The sequence below is a fragment of the Cervus elaphus genome, chromosome 5 (genome assembly GCF_910594005.1).
Source record: "Cervus elaphus chromosome 5, mCerEla1.1, whole genome shotgun sequence".
NCBI classification, from domain to species: Eukaryota; Metazoa; Chordata; class Mammalia; order Artiodactyla; family Cervidae; genus Cervus; species Cervus elaphus.
In genome coordinates, this window is record NC_057819.1 from 130,470,735 (window position 1) to 130,490,936 (window position 20,202).

Sequence of the window (20,202 nt, forward strand, 5' to 3'; positions counted from 1 at the left end):
ACAGAGGATGAGATGGTTGGATGGCGTCACCGACTCAATGGACATGAGTTTGAGCTCCAGGAGACCGTGAAGGACAGGGAAGCCTGGCGTGCTGCAGTCCATGGGGTCGCAGAGTCAGACTTCGTGACTGAACAATAACTTCTTTTTCCACGTAGGTTATTACAGAATAGTGAGCAGAGGCCCCTGGCTGCACAGCAGGTCCTCGCTGATGACCTACTTCTCGTGTATCTGTTAACTCCAAACGCCCTTTCCCCTTTGGTAACCATGTTTGTTTTCTTTCTGAGTCTTTTCCTGTTTTGTAAATAAGTTCATTCGTATCATCTTTTTAGATTCAACATGCAAATGGTATCATATGATATTTGTCTTCCTCTGTCTGACTTACTTCACTTAGTATAATCATCTCCAGGTCCACGCATGTTACTGCCAATGACATGATTTCATTCTTCTTTTATGGGCAAGTAATTTTTTTGAATTACAAGATAGAAAAATCCTGTTTGATGTGCATATGTATCCCACTATTTCCCAGTTATGTTGTAGGCTTGGCTTTTTCTCTTTGGTCTCCAGGCTTCTGGCTAAAAATTTATTCTCTCAAAGAAGAACTTTGGGTAAGGCCCTGGAGCTAACAACCATGAGGCACTGTCTTCAAGCTGGCCTTTGAAGTCTGACTGTCACAAGCAGGGCACCGTCCCATTTAGAGGAGGGGTCCTCTGAACACCTTGTGATCTGTTTAAATTGCACTAACCCCCTTCCTTTTTATCCTCAGAACGTATTCTGAGGACTTCTGCCCTCTTCCATGGGCAAGTGCAAATTCTGGATCTCAAGCGGAAATAAACACAGGGATAAAAATTACAAAGCACCCACTCACCCCTCGTTTAGAATAAAACAGGGATCGTGTTGAAAGGGCTTCGTCATTTTGTGGATTCCCTTCAAATCAGGGACTTTCCAAGACACGGTGGCACCTCCGCTTGTGTAAGGAGCTGAGCGCTGTGGTCATTTTGTTCAGGGATGAGGGCACGTACGTGTGTGTACACACTCACGCGCACACTCACACGTGCCAGGAGCAGGGCTCGCGTCACACAGGAGAAGAGACGGTTCACCCAAAAGAGGGGGCAGCGAGTCCTCTGTCATCGTTGGTAATAACTTCTGAAATGGCTTGGAAAACTTTCATTACGCCAGGGCTTTATTTTCAGCCCCTGTTATCTTTTGAACTCCTGGAGGGAGGGGGAGGGGGTCACCCTGCCGCCCGGGGCTTTTTCTAAAGAGCCTTTGTCTCTCAGCCCAGGTATTAAGCTGGTGGCGCAACCATCCTAGGTATATTCGGTTCGTTTTTCTGCCTCCCCCGCCAGCACACCGCCCACCCCCCTCCCCCCCCCCAGCAACACCGTGCTGGGGCTGAATGTGAGCCTGTGTTCTCTGGGTCCACCATCCCGGGTCCCACACAGGGGACTGGAAGAGAATGGGCCACAGGAATGCACCCAGAACAGAGCCAAATTGTTCAAGCCGCATGCAGAAGAAAGGAAAAACGGATGGGGTGGGGGTGGGGGGGGTGCTGGCTGGAAGAAGAAGAAAAGCTTTTCTTGTCGGTTCAATTTCTGTAGAGATACTGGAGGATAACACAACCATTTGGGGGAGGGGGGCACTCCAGGGGAGCAAAAAAAAACCCACCCCGAGACAGCCGAGGTTTGTCGGCACAGTGGCCCTTACAGAAAGGTGACATTTGAGAGAACAATTGCTAGGTTGTCTGGCCACATTTGCTGGATGAATGAAGCCTAAGAAACGCTGTCTTTGGATCGCCGCGAATAGTCATCTTCATCATTGCTGCGAGCTCTCTCTCTCTCTTTCTTGGTTCCCTTATGAAATAAGGGCACACAGGTAATAAACAAAGCACTATAAAAGATCAGATCGAGGTATTCTGCGGGCTCATTCAATGTCGGGAGCGGGCGTTCGGCACACCAGCGCTGGGGCTTGCGGCTCGGACCTGAGGAGGAGAGGCAGGCCCAGGCGGGACCCCCGGCTCCCTCTCCACGACTGGGCTGAGCTTATCGGGGTCGTGTCCTGGGTCAGCTAGACGGAGGGACAGGGCAGAGCATGGCCGAGTTAGATCCCCTTGGATTTTGCTCCTTTTGAGTCTGGATGTTGAACCTGACTTTTTCGGTCAATCCTCTTGCCAGATCTAGGTGAGTAGCTGCCTGGGTTGAAGAGCTGTTTGTCAGTCGCACGAGACTTGTTTTCTCTCGACTGGGACAGATCATTAGGTGGTGATTCTCATTTCTATTCCTTTGGCCACGATCTAGGTACTGGTGGTGTCCGCAGTCTCAGAGCAGCACCCTGGCTGGCTGGCTGCTATGGGAGAGGCAGGCCAAACCCTGCAGAGGAATTGCCTTGATGTGTATGAATGAGCGGGGTGGGCTCGTTGGATTTGGGGAGATAATGAGCAATGACTGTGTGCACCTGACAGGATTCTCCTCCTGACAAGCAAGCCTGCTTGCCTTGGGTCCCTGCTGGGCCTCTGTCTCCTACCATCACCTCGTCTGTAAACCCTCCTTTGCTCTGAATTTGCAATGTCCACCAGAAGTAAGCAAGGGAGACCTCAGCCCTGTCCAGTTAAAGAGATGTGGCTCAGGCACGTGTGAGCAGCAGGCCCCCGCTGTGGATCTGGTTTCTGCCCATGAGTGGTACCCAGGGAGCATCCTTTCTGGAAAGTTCATCCACACGCAGATGCTGGTGAGCTGGGCCCCTATGGACTGGACCTTTTGGTGGACAAATAGCTCTGTGCCTCACCGGAGCCAGGCTGTTCTTTGCTCTGCTATTTGTTCTCCTTTTTGTGGGTCATTTTCACCATTACTGGGAACTTGATGTAGGAATAATGCAGAAGGAAATGATACCAGTTCTGCAGAGCGGAGTGTCAGGTTTGGACGAGTGTGTGCCTGTGTCTGTGGGTGGACAGACCCCAGTGAATGTGATGGACGTGCTTCAGACACTTCCTTTATGAAGCCTCGAAAATGCCCATCCTGCTTATGGACAGTGTAATAACATGGGGTGCTTAGTTCTAGGCATCCTAAGGAGAAAATTGTTTCAGCAGCTGTATCTTCCCATCTGTCTTGTCGTCAGTGAATGATTTTCAAGAGTGGTGTGTATACATTCTATACGATTAGGCTCTTTTATGTTTATGCCTTTAGCCTCAGGATTTTAGGTACTTTCCAAATGACCCATTTATTATTATTAATTATTTTTAACCTCCATTTTGCGAAGCCAATTCAGCTAGAATTTCAGTTGCATTCCAATTTTACAAAAAAAGGCTTTCTGGAGTTTAACTAAAACATTAAACTTCCCATATGGGAAAGACTCTGTGTGTGTGTGTGTGTGTGTGTGTGTGTGTTAGCACACACTATGAAAGTTACATGCAAACAGTGGTATATTGCTTGTTCTGTCCAGATGTGTGCATATAGATAACACGCAATATAAAATAATCATTGTGACTTGGTCATTTACCTCCAGACTCTATTTCTTTCAACAGAAGCTTGTCTGATAGCCTGCTGCATGAGAAATGAGGCTGAAGCCTGTAAAGACGTGGATTCGTAGGAACGGGGTTATAGCTAATACTTTGTAAATGTATTTCATAGACATGTGCAAAGTTTAACATCTGTAGGTTTCTCAGCAATGAACCATAGACGCTTGAAAACTTTCTCAATTTGCCATCACATAGAAAATGTCCTCTTTTTTTGCTCAGCATTGAGAGTTTCTTTCCCAGGCCTGTGTTTTCCAGACAGTACTGATTCCTCTGGAAACAATAGGATTTTTAACATGGCTGCTCTAAGACAAACCTGTTTAATATGGTAGGGAATCAGCACCATTTGAAGAATAAAGGAACGACTGAATTGTTTCCTGAACTGTAGGTAATGGTCACCTCTATATTTATTTACACACGGAGGTACACTCTTGGGTAGAATATTCACAGAATTATTGGACGAGCAGTCTGGACTCAATTGGCAAATTCTTTCAATGTCTCATTTAATTTATCAGTAACTTAAATGTAGTTAATCAGTCAATTGGTATTAGGTAACGCAGGAGACCACCAGCAATGCAAGGGATTCAAGTTCGATCCCTGGGTCGGGAAGCTCCCCTGGAGCAGGGGATGGCAACCCCCTCCAGTATTCCTGCCTGGAGAACCCCAGGGATGGAGGAGCCTGGTGGGCTACAGTCCCTGCTGCTGCTGCTAAGTCGCTGCGGTCGTGTCCGACTCTGTGTGACCCCACAGAGGGCAGCCCACCGGACTCCTCCGTCCCTGGGATTCTCCAGGCAAGAATACTGGAGTGGGCTGCCGTTTCCTTTCCAATGCATGCATGCATGCTAAGTCGGTTTAGTCGTGTCCGACTCTGTGCAACCCTACGGACGGCAGCCCACCAGGCTCCCCCGTCTACAGGATTCTCTAGGCAAGAATACCGGAGTGGGTTACCATTTCCTTCTCTAGCTACAGTCCATGGGGTCGCGTTAGTCGGACACGACTGAGCGATTAAACCACCACCACATATATATCACAAATCTTTCTATCCTCCAACCTTTCTTCTTTGTATGTCTCCCATAATCGTCTATGTAATCAATGTATATTGAGGGGGATAACATTAAAGACTTCATTTTCTCTGCGATTACAGGTCTGAAATATGTCTGTAGTATAAGGACGTGGGTACAAAGTTTGGGAACAATTTAATTTCCCTCCTGAAACATATCCCTAACTCTTGAAAGGAGACTGGATGGGCCAGCAGAGCGGTAGCGCAGTGGTCAATGGTTGTTATTCACATCGGGTGCAAGGGGGAATGGGATTTCCCGGTGGTCCAGTGGTTAAGACTTCACACTTCCACTGCAGGGGTCGTGGGTTTGATCCCTAATCAGGGAACTAAGATCCCACGTGCTGTAGTGAGCGACCAAAAAAAAAAAAAAAATGGTGCAGGGGGAGACAGCACACCGCTGAACAGCAGCCACGAGCTGAGCTGTAATCTACAGCGCTGTTGCAATAAGCATTTTGCCCAAATTGGGCAAATCAGTTGCCAGTGACGTCTGGCCCCAGACATCTGCCTCTTACAGGCTTACAGGGGCGTGGGGACCCAGGGCTCAGACACATGCATTATTCACTGTTTACTTCGTCTGCTTATTAGCCTTGTGGGTGAGGGCAGCATTAAGCACTGGCCCAGTCGCCTTCTAGAACAATGTGGCAAAATGCAGGAGAACACACTGTCTTGTGTTTGGAGCTTTAAGAGCCTCTGAGGTGACCTGGTGCTGGGGAGAATTTGAGAGCAGAATGGCTTATAACCATCGCTCCTGGCTAATAACTGCGCTAATCTTTTCGAGGGAGGTTTTGTGTGCATGCACGTTCCCCCTTTCCTCAGTCCCCGAGTCAGAGAACAATAGGGGAATTGTGTTTCTGCACTATTCCATGAGATAGGTCAGGGGACAGGGTGCAGAAGGTCTGCGGTGAATGACCCGCCGGGCATTTGCCCGGAGCCATCGTGAAGGAACCTGAGACCCGGGCGATAGGCTTTGGCCAAACCAAAGGGAAAGAGTTCAGCAGCTGAGCCTTTTGACAGAAGCTGTTTTCAGGGTTAGCAGATCTCATGCCCTTTGGGGGGACCTCAGAAGCAAGTGCAAGGCTTGCTGGAAGAGAGGAGAGGGTGTGTGTGTGTGTGTGTGTGTGTGTGTGTGTGTAAGGGGGATGACAAACATGCTTACCCTTAATGTCAAGTTGTCAAGCTCTGAGTTAAAATAATCTACAAGGCTATTCTTCAAGGAGGACATGCCCTCGGATGTAGCAAATGTTATTTAAATGTTTCATTGTGATGAGGGTACTCCTAATAACTTAGAAAGGAAGTGCCAAGTAAATACTCATCACGCCTAAAAGTTCAGAACACAAGCCAAGGTTTATGAGACCCAAGGGCAGGTAAATCTCCCAGGACATTTTTCACAGTGTGCGGGAACGGCCCGTCTTCTCCCCAAAGCAGGGCACACGGTCACGTCAGACATCCTGCACTCGCCACTTGCTCTTCCGGGCATTCCCGCAGGATGGCTGGGCATTGTGGGAGCAGGTGCCCACGCGCCGGCTGGGCTGATTGGTGTTGGAGGAAGTTGCTTTCCGATGTCGCGTTAGCTGCCGTTGTACAGCAAGCTGAACCAACCATCAGTTGTTGTGACTATTCAGTTGCTAAGTCGTATCTGACTGTTTGTGACCTCACGGACGGCAGGCACCAGGCTTCCCTGCCCTTCACAGCCACACAAGTGCACATGACAAGGACTGCCCTGCTGGCTCAGACGGTAAAGAATCCGCCTGCAACGGAGGAGACCTGGGTTCCATCCCTGGGTTGGGAAGAGCCCCTGGAGAAGGAAATGGCAACCGACTTCAGGACTCTTGCCGAGAGAATCCCGTGGACAGAGGAGCCTGGCGGGCTACTTTCGGGCCACCTTCCCGTTCAGGTTACCACGGAACATTGGGTAGAGCTTCCCGCCCCGTACAGTATGTCCTCATCAGCTATCTATTTTATACACAGTGTCAGCAGTGTGTATGGGTCAATCCCAAGGGCACAGTATTTCATTCTCCTCTGCCTCTCTGCCCTGGGTTTCCCAGTTACCCACTTTTGGGGGTGTTTTTCATCTCTCCCCGTCTGCTCCCTGTTCGGCAGCTGCTGGGTTTAGGACCAGGAGGCTGGTGTGGCTGGTGGACAGAGGACGTTGCTAGTGTAACGTGGCAGGGCTGCACACTGCTGGCGTCGAAGGGCAGTGAAAACGAGAGGCGGTGGGGATGTTTCGCGGCAGTGGCAGGACCAGGTAACCTAGCTGGCTTCGGTGCGGGACGCCCTTGGGGAGCTGCTGGTCTCAATCAGACTGAGAGCTGGGCAAGGACACAGTTTCTCCTCTCTCAGACCCCGGGAGTTCTCCAGCCTACCTTTTCCGGCTCCCCATGAGCATTTCCAAATTGAAAAAAAAAAAATTAAAAATACGTGTGGAAAAATACAGTAAAAGTGACAGCACCTTCCCAGTTTCCGACGGCTCTGTTTTGACTTTGCAATCAGCCAAACTGGAGCCCCCGAGGAGCTGGCTTAACGTGTCACCGTGAATTATTAACCGTTTCCCTGCCTCTCCTGCTGGGTGTCCTTCTGGCTCCCGGCCCCCAGCCGGCTCAGTGACTGGTTAATCCTGTGTCCTTTCTCTCCAGCTTGCGACTTTGCCTGAAGGGCTCGGTTTCTCTTCCTGGAGAAGAGAAATTCCAGGTTTGAATTCACTTCATTGTCACCTCCCAATTGATTTTTTTTGCTAAGCAGTGGCTGAAACAGAAGGGTGACGGGTCAGGGCAGGAAGGGAGGACCCCAGAGTCAGCTCTCCTATCTCCAGAGTGCCCTACAGAAGTCCGACGTTTTAGTATATTTCTCTGGCTTAAGGGTTAAAACACAGAAACGCTCGTTGTGGAACTGGGATGATACGGGATCGAGGCTGCTGGGCAGCAGGTGGAGAGAGAACCTCACGTGTGCATCACGTCAGCAGAGTCAGTCTCTGGGGCATCCAGCCCCCTCTCTGGGCATTTTCTGTTTCCCGTCCCTCCTTGGGTACCATGTACCTTCATCACGTCACCTGGGTGCTCAGAGTCCGGGCAAAACCATGCATTCAGACCGTTATCAAAGGCCTTCTTTCCCTTTGCATATTCCCAGTACCATTGTCCTTGAAGCCTTGTACTTTGGGACCATTCACTTCTTAATATGCAAAATTAATCCAAATTAACTACTTCTTTGGGAGCTGATCTGGTGCATTATGGAATCTGATTTGATGGGTTACTTAAAAAAAATGCAACTCAAAACAAATGCATCTTTTAGAAACAACTTGGATTAAAAATCCTGTTTTATTTTTGTAAAATGTCAATTGTAGTATTTTTAAATGGTAGTAAATTTACAATTTTTAATTTAAAATATTAAAGTGTATATAAATATCGTGTAACAAGCTAAACGGGAAAAGCTTTGGAAAAGAATAGTACGTGGATAATCGAATCACCTTGCTGATACCTGAAACTCTCACAACTTGTTATCAACTATATTCCAATACAGAATAAAAAGATTTGTTTAAAAAAGTGCATACAGTGAAACTTTCCCCTCCAATAACTCGGATCCTTATTGGTTACAGAGGTAACAGAAACTCTCAGTTTGTGGCCTGTTCTTCCACAAATGTTTCATGGGCATGAAAGCCATTATACTGCGCTGGCCAAAAAGTTTGTTTGGGTTTGTCCTTTACATGGGATGGAGAAACCCGAATGAACTTTTTGGCCAATCCAATGTACTCTCTACCCCCTTTTCATTTTGATGTGTTTTATTTTAGAAAATTTAAACGGGGTTTGCCAAGCTATTACAGGGTCCCTGCATATGCCACCATGCAGTTTCCTCTTTTGTTAACTTCATATTCTTGGGGTACATTTGTCACCACTAAGGAAGCAACGTCAGTACACTGTTAATAACCAAAATCCATAGCTTATCAGGTTTTACTGGTTTCACCCCACTGTCCTCTCTGTTCCTGGGTCTCATCCAGGATACCACCTCGTCTTTAACTGTTCTGTCTCCTCAGCTTCCTCTCGTCTGTGCTAGTGTCTCGGACTTACCTTCTTTTGATGACCTTGACAGCTTTGAAGAGGTCAAATATCTTGTAGAACGTCCCTCAGTGTGAGTTGGGTTAATATTTTTGTCATGGCTTGCCCGGGTTATGGGTTTTCGGGAGGATGACCAAAGGGACGAAGTCCGTTCTCATCATCATATCACAGGGACATACTATCCCCAAGACTGACCACTGATGCTGTGACCTCGATCGCCTGGCTGAGGACGTGCTTGCCAGGTCGTGACCCTGTCAGGTGACTCCTCTCCCTTCCGTACTATGACTCTCTGGAAGAACGGCACTGAATTCAACCCAGACTCCACGGGTACCTCCTTGAAGCCCCTCAAGTTTTTAACACTATGGCATGATATTTTACAGGCTTTCTTGTGCCTTGTCTTTTTTAAAAGAACATATTTTAGAGAGTTCTGTATCAGTATTGAAAGAGTGTCCACATTCATTATTAACTTGCATTTATTCTATGAATGTATTAATAACATGTCAGGTGGCTGAGGGATAAAGAATTCTCCTGCAATATAGGAAGTACAGGAGACTCGCGTTCGACCCCTGGGTCAGGAAGATCCCCTGGAGTAGGAAACTCTGGCAACTCCAGTATTCTTGCTTGGAAAATCACATGGACAGAGGAGCCTGGCAGGCTACAGTCCATGGGGTCACAAAGAGTCAGACATGACTGAACACCCACACACATTAATAGCAATAACATAACTAATTCTCTTGTGATGGGCATTTAGGTCACTTCAATATTTTGATCTCATAACAATGCTGGGATAAACAACCCGGTTCATGTTCAAATATTCCTGCAGGATAAAATCCTAATCTCTACTTAAAGAGAATGTGATCTGTAATTTTTCAAGCAGTTGCCAAATTACCTTCCAAAGACAGTGAACCAATTTATGTTCTTCTAGGAAGATATGATCAAAATGACTCAGTGGAGGGAATTTCAAGTTGGTGGTGGAAATATTTTTAAACTGGTGGATCATTTAATGTTTCTGCAAATCTCCTTAAATAACAGCAAAATAGGCAAAAAAATGTTAAGAAATTCAATTATTTCAATGCAATGTTGTCTGTGAGTAGATTTAATAAGTCTAGAGAGCTCAGCCTGGGGCTGAGCTGAGCCCCAGGGGGTGAACCATGGGGGGACCATGGTTAGCAGTAAAGAATCTGCCTGCAATGCAGGAGATGCATGTTCAATTCCTGGGTTGGGAAGATTCCCTGGAAGAAAATAGCATTGACAGAGGAGCCTAGCAGGCAACAGTCCACAATGTCACAAAGAGTCAGACACGACTGAAGTGACTGAGCCCACAGAAGCACAAAATAGTGATAACAGTGATGATAATAGCTAACATTTATCGAGTACTTTCCATGAGCCTAGAATAGAGTTAGTACTTTACCCATACTGTTTCCCTGTAACAACTCCCTAAGGGAGGCAGCTATCGCTTTTCCCATTTAGAAGGCAAGACAATCGAGGAGACAGTGGTTGAGTTAATTGCCTGAGATCGCAGGGCTCATAATAAGCCATGCACACGTACCCGAGTGATTATCCCTTTCAGTACTGTGTTCTGTGGCAGAACAACATGTGGAATGGGCAACATTAGGTTTCGCAGAAAGAACCTGGCAGAAACTGTCTCTGCCCTCGAGGGTTTTTATTCTGGTTGAGGTAGCAACACCTGGATGGCTGTAGGGTTGCTGATAAAACACAGGACACCCAGTTACATTTGAGTTCCAGATAAACACCAGTCTTTTTAGTATAATTATCTCTTAAATGTTGCATGAGACATATTTATAACAAAACCTATCCTCTGCTTATCTAAAACTCAAATTTAGCTGGATGCTAAATTTCCAGTAAAAATGATTTTTAAAAAATAGAATTCTGCGTAGCATGTCAGGGGACATTATCCTAAAGAATGTATTTGTTACTGATCCGAAATTCAAATATTACTGGATATCTTGCAGTTTTTATTTGCTAAATCTGGCGACTTTATATGTGGAGCACTTAGAAAATATTATGCTGATGCAGTGTATCCTCTGCACTCTTCCTTATCCTCACCCCCAGATTGCCTTCACCCCACCTTTGTGCTCTTTATCTACATTCTTCCTGTCAGAGCTCCTCCCCACCTCACAAACTCCATCCAGGATCCGCAGCCTTAGGACACAACAGTCAAGTTCTAGAGCCATGGCCTGGCGTATCCAATAGTCAATATGGAGGCATTTTTCTTCCTGCCTGGGGTGCCCAGCCCTGGGGAGCGTTCTGCAGCTCAAGCCTCCGCTCTCCTCCAGGAACACCCTTGGCTCTGTCTGACTGCCCTGTCCAACCCCCTACCCCATCCCAAGGCCCCCATCCCACCCAGTGGCACGCACGGCTTTGCATCAGTCAGGTCACTGCGTGTTCATTAATATTCACCAAAGGTGTGGGTTGGGGGCAAAGGCAACCCAGCAGCAAAGGCTCCTTCTTTGTCCTGTCTCTGAGATAGGCTTTCACCGGCATCGGGGCGAGCTGGTGGGGTGGGGTGGGTGGGTGCTCTGGGCCCACTGGTTAACAGTCACCGCCTGTGTATTCTCCAGGATGGGGGCGTTCCGCCGGCTATTTTAAGGCCAGACTGGTGAATGTTGGGTTCCCCTTCGTTTACCTAGGCTCTCAATATTTTCCCTGGCATGCTCTGCAGTGGTCACAGAATGTGGGAAACCAGGCAAGGGAAAAAATTAACGCTCTGTGATGACGCCCCTGGTTGCTACTGCTAAGTTCCATGGAAAAGACAGGGGTTGGGGGAGCGGGGGGCACCCTATCTGTGTCTATGGGTGTCCCCGAAAGCTTTCAGCTGTCTTGGCACCTACTCAACTCTAGAGATGGTGGAAAAAGAAAACTGGCTGCACGCGCTGTCCGAGGACCGCCTGGCAGCCCAGTCTCCACCCTCTCTGTGGAGCGCCTTTGCCCGCACTGAATGCCCCTTTATCGGTGAGCGATACTGAACTTTTCAAAAATACTGTGTAGGTCCTTGTGTCCCAGATGCCTGTGGCAAGCAGGCTCTGCTTCCTTTCAAGGGTGTTGGCTGAAAAACCCACCCAGAAACCTGAGGAAAACTTCTCCACTTGGCATCTCAAGAGGCTGACACCAACCGCCTTTCTGTTCCTTAGCCCACTGGCCACAAGCTACCTAGTGGACAGTTATTATAAGGAAAGGAAGCAACTTCAGGACCGGGAACTATGCCATGGGCAAAGCACAGTTATTTAAAAGCCCCACAGGGAGCATTCCCCTCCTTCACTTAGACGCACATGGTGAAGTTTTAGTTCATCACCTTCCATGAGCTGGACATTGGCTTTGCAAGAATGTTCCTCTTGTCCTTCTGCAGGTTTGGCCCTCTTGGTTAGCACTGTTTCAATAGAGCCAATAGTGGAGGTTGAGTCTGAGTGTAGGTCCGAAGCTGGTATGTGGTTGGATCAAGCATTTGTCAACGCTTTCTATGCACCAGACCCTTGACCCATCACACTGTGTACGTCATGTCTTTTGACTGTGACCAGTGACACCGTGTGGTAGGTAATCGCTGGACCAGATTTACAGACGCCGAGTTAAGGCCCAACTCGACAGGATCAGCCTAGAATACCCCCTGGGCTGTAGCTTTCCTTACAGTAAATCTCATGAACAGAAGAACCTTTCTCTCCAGTACTTGTCCACCCACGCGCAGGTCTGTTTCGCTCTTCCTGGAAAAACCGATCATACCTGAAGTTGAGAGGGCTGCTAGAAGATTTCTCAGTCAATTATCACATATCTGTAACTGAGTTCTATTCAGATAAGAGTGATGTACTCTCATTGCTCTTTCATCAAATATGGTCACGGAGGCCACACCCCAGAACTGGTGTCTTTCTGTCCCTACCTGGATGGGCTCTGTTGATTGGAGGACGACTTGTGTCTTTAACTGGTCAGAAGATAGGCTGTTAAATGAGGCTCTGGTTGACTCACACTGGACTTGAAGATGTCACAAGCATCTTGCCTGTATGTGTGTGTGCTCAGCTGCTTCAGCCGTGTCCGACTCTTTGCGGCCCCGTCGACTGTAGCCCACCAGGCTCCAGCCCACCTTCAGAACAGCCTTATGAGACACATACTATTACTGTCCCCATTTTCCAGATCAGAACATTCAAGCTTAATGTAACTAGCAAACTGTTGTCACCTTTGAACTCAGATTTTTCCTTTTTTTAGGGCAAATATAGAGTTTTATCCATCTTTTTTTTTTTTTTGCAACCAAGCACATCATCTTATATTAAGATTTTAAACACCACTCATCGAGTTCTGATGCTGTTGGAGGCATATTTAACTATTAAATATTAAGTATTAATAAGTGTTAAGATATTTCTATAACCAGAGTGAATGACATCATTTTGGTGGCTAATAGTTACTGCCACAAAACACCCTGCCTTGTTTATTACAATGAATGCTAAAAACTGGAGACATTATCCTACAGAAAGTTTGTACCAGCTTACACTCCTATGAATCACAGTTGTGTCTCACAGAGAATGAGACACACATTTCTTGAGATCGATATGCTTCTATAATAACTGTAGAAAATTTAGGTTTGTTCAATAGCTGGGAATTTGTTCTTTCAAATGTCAGCATGAAAGCTATTCAACTGAAGCTGGTCCCACCCCCATTCTGGGATGAGTCTGGCTCACAGCTGGTGACTGGGGTAGGGGAAGATGATGTTATACAATGTCTACAAAAGTAATGGAAAGTTGACTTAAGTGCTAAGATAACCAACTGTAAGATAGAGAATGAGAATCTACAGCGATTTAAGAATATGTTTTCTAAGCATCATATCCAGACTTCCCCTCACATCCTCTGTTCTTTATTCCTGAACCTGATAGTGGTGTGGCAGGGGATGTGGAGAAAACTGCTATGGCTAGAGATGGGAAAATCAGACGCTTCTTTTCAATCATTTCTCTGTATCTAGCTTGGGTGTTCTGACTGCTTTTTCTTTCCTCTGCTCTTTTTTCTTTCCTCTTCTCCATTCGTTCAACCTTTGAAAAGGAAATGTCCAATTTTCCCATCTTGAGCCATAAATATTTTGACAAGGATGTTCTGCTATACTGTGCCTAGTCATTTAGTCGTGTCTGACTCTTGATGACCCCATGGACTGTGCCCCGCAAGGTTCCTCTGTCCATGGGGATTCTCCAGGCAAGAATACTGGGTTGGGAAGATCCCCTTGAGAAGGGAAAGGCTACCCACTTCAGTATTCTGGCCTGGAGAATTCCATGGACTGTACAGTCCATGGGGTCTCTAAGAGTCAGACACGACTGAGCAATTTTCACTCACTCACTTCAATACTATGAGGATCGTCTTTTGGGTTGGTCAGAAAGTTCATTTGGGTTTTCCATAACATCTTACAGAAAAACTCAAACAAACTTTTTGGCCAACCCAATAATATATGAAACAAGAGAAGGGAGGAGAATTGCCTAAATAATTAGACTGACCATCCAGTGGGAAAATGTATATGCATGTGTGCTTTTTCGCTCCGCTAGGAAGAGGGTCCATCTCTTTCAACAGATTTTTAACAGTTGAAGAATCACTGCTGTGGGCAGGCAGGCAGCCCATGTGAAGCCCTGGTTGTGTAAAAGGGAACAAAAATGCTTATGGGAGGCAACAGCAAGAACACAACGTTGGATTCTACAGATTGCAGGTAGAAATAAGGCTAAACATTGTCACCTGCTATCAGAATGATAGCCCAGGACTTGGATGGAGTAGTTTGAGGCAGACTCTGTACAGCTTAAAGGACTAACTTGAACAAGGATGCTGAAAAAAACCCAAGTTGCTCTCAAGTAACCACCCCATCAAAAGCAGCTAATGGATTGGCCAGCAAAATCCAGCTGCCCTACAGAGAGTCCGTGAATTCCCAGTTCACTGTTAAAGCTGGAGGAGTGGGTTAGATGTCCAACTCATCAATCTTTGATCAAATCTCATCCCCTTTTTTTGTGGGTGCTTAGTCACTCAGTCGTGTCCTACACTTTGAGACACGTTGGAGTGTAGTCTGCCAGGCTTCTCTGTCCGAGGGATTTTTCTCTCAGCAAGAATATTGGAGAGGGTTGCTATTTTCCTCTTTCAGGGGATATTTCTGACCCAAGGGTTGAACCTGCATCTCCTGTGTGTCTCCTGCATTGCAGGCAGATTCTTTACCCGCTTCTCTATCCTCTATCCTGCCTCCAAACCAAAATAACATCAACTACATCTGCAGGTGGCCCCTAGGAGGTCTGGCCAAATAGCAAGAGGCAGGCACAAGCCCCAGCTTCCTCTTCAAGAGCTGGGTTTTTATTCTTGATTGTATCAGGGGCACAGAGAGCAACACAGAGCTCCCCAGTGCTGGGAGAGAAAGTTGTTCGGACTGAGGGGAGTGGAAGCTCTCCTGAGGTGTATGGGGAGGAGGTAATGGTTTTCACTGAATTCCTTTTTATATTTTATTTAGATTAAGTTCTGCTCAGCAGGGTGATTTCTTAATTAGAGCTGCCCAGTCAGGCAGACCTCCAGCTCAGACCCCTGTGTTGCCGTCTAAGGTTTCATGAGGGACCTTATTTCCTGAGTTCTAATATTTGAATAGTATGCAGTGGATTTCAATGGGAGGAAAAGACATGTAATTTAATCATCTTTATTAGATTTTGCCCACGGACTGGGAGAGGGGAAGGAAAGAGGAGGGACACGTGTCCTCTCTTTGTTAACTTTTCTCTTCTACTCTTCCTTTCTTCCAGTGGTTGAAGGAAGAGCAGACTCCACGGCCGTGTCTTTTTCCTTCATTTCTCAAGCAAAGAAGCTAAAGGAGAACCTCAGGCCCCTAAAAGAATTGCGTTCCTTGCAGGACTTTTCAAGACTTGGTGGACAGATTTATGTAAACAAACCACTAAGTTCCTCCTTAGGTAACCTCGATCCTGAGAGTGAACACGAGTCTCTCATAGAGTTTTGTTATTTCCATCACTGTAGAAGTTTCAGACTGTGCTCAGCAAGATATCACAAAATTACTCAGCCATAAAAAGAATGAAATCATGCCACTTGCAGCGACAGGGATGGGCCTAGAGATTGTTACATTGAATGAGGTGAGTCAGGTGGAGACAGACAAATGCGGTGTGATATCTCTTGTATGTGGATTCTAAAAAAGTGGTGCAAACGACTTACCTACAAAACGGACAGTCACAGATAGAAAACAAGCTTATAATTACCAAAGGGAAAGCGAGAGGGAGGGATACTCTGGGAGATTGGGATTGACAGATACACACTAGTACATATAAAATTAGAACCAAGAGGAACCTACTGCAGCACATGGAACACTACTCAGCGCTGTGTTGCCCTAAATGGAACGGAAATCCGAAGGAGAGGGGATACGTGTACATGTGTAGCTGATTCACTTTGCTGTCCCTGCGCTGCAGTCAGATTCTTTACCCCCAAAGCCACCAGGGAAGCCCCAAAACTAACAGAACATTGTAAATCAACGACTACAACAACACAAATTAATTTTAAAAACAGACCTTACGAAATGGAGGAAAATTAAAGAGAGCAACGACCCACAGTGCAATCTCTCACCTGCCCTTAACTGCCATCATTCTGGCCACCATCCAGGGCAGGAAAACCAGCCTACAGAAAGAGAGAAGGAAGATCTGAAGAGGATTTAAGGAAGAGAGGTTTGGGTTTGTTGGGCTGCTGTCCTCAGGATAAGACAGGAAAACTGACCAGGAACAGATGAGAGCAAGGAATCAGCATGAGTTCTTTTTAGAGGAAATGAATCTACTGGCGTTTTCCAAGAAAGACAGAATTTAGCACGGCATGTCCAAAACAAAAAGAAAAAAAAAAATGTGTCCACCGCTCTCCCAGCTGTCCAGCTAAATGCAAAGAAATACACACCTTTCTTGTTTTGGGGATTCCCACTCCGATGGGCACATCCGATGAGAATTTGAGTACTTTCACTTATACTCTATTTTCCCCAATCCATCCGCAGGCACGTGTGTGTACACACACTCACATGTGCACACACACACACACGCACACGTACACACCCTGCAGCCCACAGCTCCCCCTCATGCTCCTATCCTGTTGATCTTTCTTCACTTAAAAATTATCAGCGAAGAATTTATTCATTTGGGAGAATTCCAGGCACTACATTTACGTTTAGTTCCAATGAAATGGGATCCAGACTTTGCGAACTGCGCCGTTATGCAGATAAAACACCAAGGCGGGCCCTCAGTGTCGCAGATTCTGTCCTTTCTTTTTCCTTCTGCCTTTTTGTTTCTGAGTGATTTTAAGCTTGCTTGGAAAGTCTTATAACAGAGGCTGAACTTTTTTTCTCCACCACATCTATTTCAGGGGGGTTTTTAGTTAAGGATAATGAATTTATCTCTAAACAGATGGAAGAGTTTTACCAAAGCCAGAAGAGACACTTTGGCTAATATCCCCTATAGGCTGATCTTAATCCTCTCATTGTTCAGAATGCTTGGTCTCTGAGAGTTTTATTTCTGTGCCAAATGTCTTTATTAAATCATTATATTAACACATGAAAAAAAATTCCATGACAATGTGTTTCCCTGTGTGATCAAAAGTTACCCACAGCTCTGTTGATGGCCTATTTATTCTGAAATCCAAAAAGGTAAAATTCTGGTAGAGCCCAATGTTTGGCTAAGTTTTTCAAAATTCATTGTAATATGGCTGGAGGGTTACTAGGTCCTAGCCAGGAAAAGGTCTAAACTTAATCAAGTTAGTAGTCCCCAACACAAAGAAAATGAAAAATGGGCCGTCCATTCACCCACAGAAATGAATTCTTGGCCACTCTGTCCTGTGGTTTGACCTGTAGAGACACAATGAGTCTGTCATATCCATTTTGATTTAAAAAAAAAACCCAAGGGGGCAAATTCAAAGACAAATTGCACTAGTGAATCTAGGGTTGTGGAATGAGGGAAAGAGTTTGTAAAGTAAAGAGATAAAAAGAAAGAGAAAAAAGAAAAAAGAGAGAGAAAGAAAAAACTCAAGAAAAGCAGTCAAGAGTATTTGAATATTGGATTTTGAAAGTAAACTAAAAATAATAGTTAAGATTTTTGAATGCGAAATTAATGTATGTTCATTGCTGGGGGCAGAAATCACTCAACTCTGCCACTGGATAGAAAAGTGTATTTGCTGTGGATCCCTAGACTTGATTTCTGCCTTGAGGCAGAAGTGAGCTTGAAAGAGTGGATGTCGCAGTGCAGTTTCAGAACAGCGGCGCCCAAACTCCGGGATCTAATGCCTGATGATCTGAGGTGGAGTGGATGTAGTCGTAGTAGCAGTAAAGTGCACAATAAATGCAATGCTCTTGAATCATTCTGAAACCATTCCCCTACCCCTACCCTGCTCGTAGAAAAACCGTCTTCCATGAATCCGACCCCCTGGTGGCCAGAAGGTTGAGGACTGCTGGTCTGGAGTCATGGGGCTTTACGGGCACTGCACATGCTCGGTCACTTCACTCTCGTCTGACTCTTTGTGACCCCACGGACTGTAGCCCACCAGGCTCTTCTGTCCATGGGGATTCTCCAGGCAAGAATACTGGAGTGGGTTGCCATGCCCTCCTCCAGGGAATCCTGCTGACCAAGAGATCGAACCTGCATCTCTCACGTCTCCTGCATTGGCAGGTGGGTTCTTTACCACTAGTGCCACTGAGGAAACTCCTTGTGGTCCCAAAAAAGAACCTCAAAAAGAGACCAAACTCAGAAGGTTCAGGGACTGTGGCCTTCAGGTGGAAGTGGAGGGTTGGGCGGACCAAGCAAAGGCAGTCAGCAGCAGGGTCCAGAGGAAGCAGTGGACACAGCAGGACATGCATGACTGGAGACCTTGGGCAGCAACAGGACGCAGCAGGAAGAGGTGGGAGGCGTGTGACCCAGGCCAGAGAGGGAAGGAGTGGGCAACAAAGAGCCTGGCCCTGGAGATGCATTTTGAGTCTTTAAACCTTTCAAAGATAGTTAATCCTAATGACCTTTCTTGCTTCTTCCACATGCCTTAGTAGCTCATATTATTATGAACTATCTGCCATGTTAAAAATAAACATTTCAGAGGGCTTTCCTGGTGGTTCAGTGGTAAAGAATCCACCTGCCAATGCAGGAGACACAGGTTTGATCCCTAGTCTGGGAAGATCCCACATGCTTCAGAGCAACTGAGCGCCACAACTACTGAGCCTGCACTTTAGAGCCCCAGAGCTGCAACTACTGAGCCTGTGTCCTGCAATTAACTAAGCCCTTGCGAGCTAGAGCTTGTGCTCAGCACCAAGGGAAGCCACTGCAATGAGAAGCCTGCGCAGCGCAACTAGAGAGTAGTCCCTGCTCTCTGAAACTAGAGAAAGGTCCTGAAGAGCAACGAAGACCAAGCGCAGCCAAAAATAAATGAATAAATAAATAACATTATAAATAAATTTCTGTTTGGGAAGCAAGTGTGATTTTCCTCTTTTCACTGTAATTGCAACTGTAATGTACTCATGACCTGGCACTCCATGAGGTCTGGCTGAGGGACCCATGCTGATTTTGTGACTGCAACTCTGTTGTTCAGTCGCTCAGTCGTGTCTGACTCTTTGCGACCCCATGGACTGCAGCACACCAGGCTCCCTTGTCCTTCACCATCTCCTGGAGTTTGCTCAAACTCAAGTCCATTGAGTCCAAGATGCCATCCAACCATTTGGTCCTCTGTCATCCCCTTCTCCTCCTGCCTTCAATCCTTCCCAGGATCAGGGTTTTTCCCAGTGACCTGGCTCTTCGCATCAGGTGGCCAAAGTACTGGAGCTTCAGCCTCCGCATCAGTCCCTCCAGTGAACAGACTGCAGCAATGCCTGCTCTATGTGGGACATGCCCTTGCAGTTGTTTTTCTCCAACAGAAGTAGTTGGACCATCTATAGATGTTGGATCATCTATACGTTCTTGCCCCAGACCCCTTAGGACACATATCAGCGAGATGACAGGCCAGGATTAGAGGTGTGACTCTGAAATTAACTTGCAAAGAGGGGGCTGATTCCACGAAAATCATAAGCATTGGAAGCTTGTGCTCTAGTCAAAGTCCCCAACCCCTGCAGGTGTGTACCTGCCTCCCCGCCAGAACAAGTCTTCCAATAAAAAACTGAAAGGGAAGCAACAAACCTTCTCTGCACACCAGGGCTTTTGCTCCAGGGTGTGTCCCACCAGCCACAAGCTGCAGGTAGAGGGGTGCAGGTCATCTGAGACTCCAGAACGATCACCAGCCTTTGCTTTCCTGCATGCAAAACTGGGAAGTTTAAAAAAAAAAAACAAAAACAAAACTGGCCACTATAGAAAAGTTGGTGTTATAAAACTCTAGGAACTTCCCTGGTGTTCCAGTGTCTAAGACTCTATGCTCCCAATGCAGGGGGCTCGGGTTCCACCCGTGGTCAGGGAACTAGATCCCACACGCCGCAACTAAAGAACCCGCATGCCACAACTGAGACCCAGCATAGTCCCCCCCCCCCCCCCCCCCCCCCCGCCAAAAAAACCTGCGGGAGACCCAAGTGTGGGCTTCAGGCTGTCTGACCCCAGGGCGAGACAGACCATACACTAAAAACAAACCAATCCCAAATTAGT

At 46.6% G+C, this 20,202-nt stretch overlaps 2 long non-coding RNA genes across 2 annotated transcripts; one reads left to right on the forward strand and one right to left on the reverse strand.

Annotated features, from left to right (window-relative positions):
• Window positions 1-1,910: 1,910 nt before the first annotated feature.
• LOC122695591 lies at window positions 1,911-18,982 on the forward strand. Its single transcript, XR_006341427.1, has 3 exons — window positions 1,911-2,177; window positions 2,295-3,130; window positions 15,361-18,982. It is a non-coding gene; the product is annotated as an uncharacterized LOC122695591 (long non-coding RNA).
• On the reverse strand, window positions 12,250-19,828 carry LOC122695592. Its single transcript, XR_006341428.1, has 3 exons — window positions 19,747-19,828; window positions 16,187-16,237; window positions 12,250-12,330 (listed from the first exon to the last, which is right to left on the reverse strand). It is a non-coding gene; the product is annotated as an uncharacterized LOC122695592 (long non-coding RNA).
• Window positions 19,829-20,202: the final 374 nt, after the last annotated feature.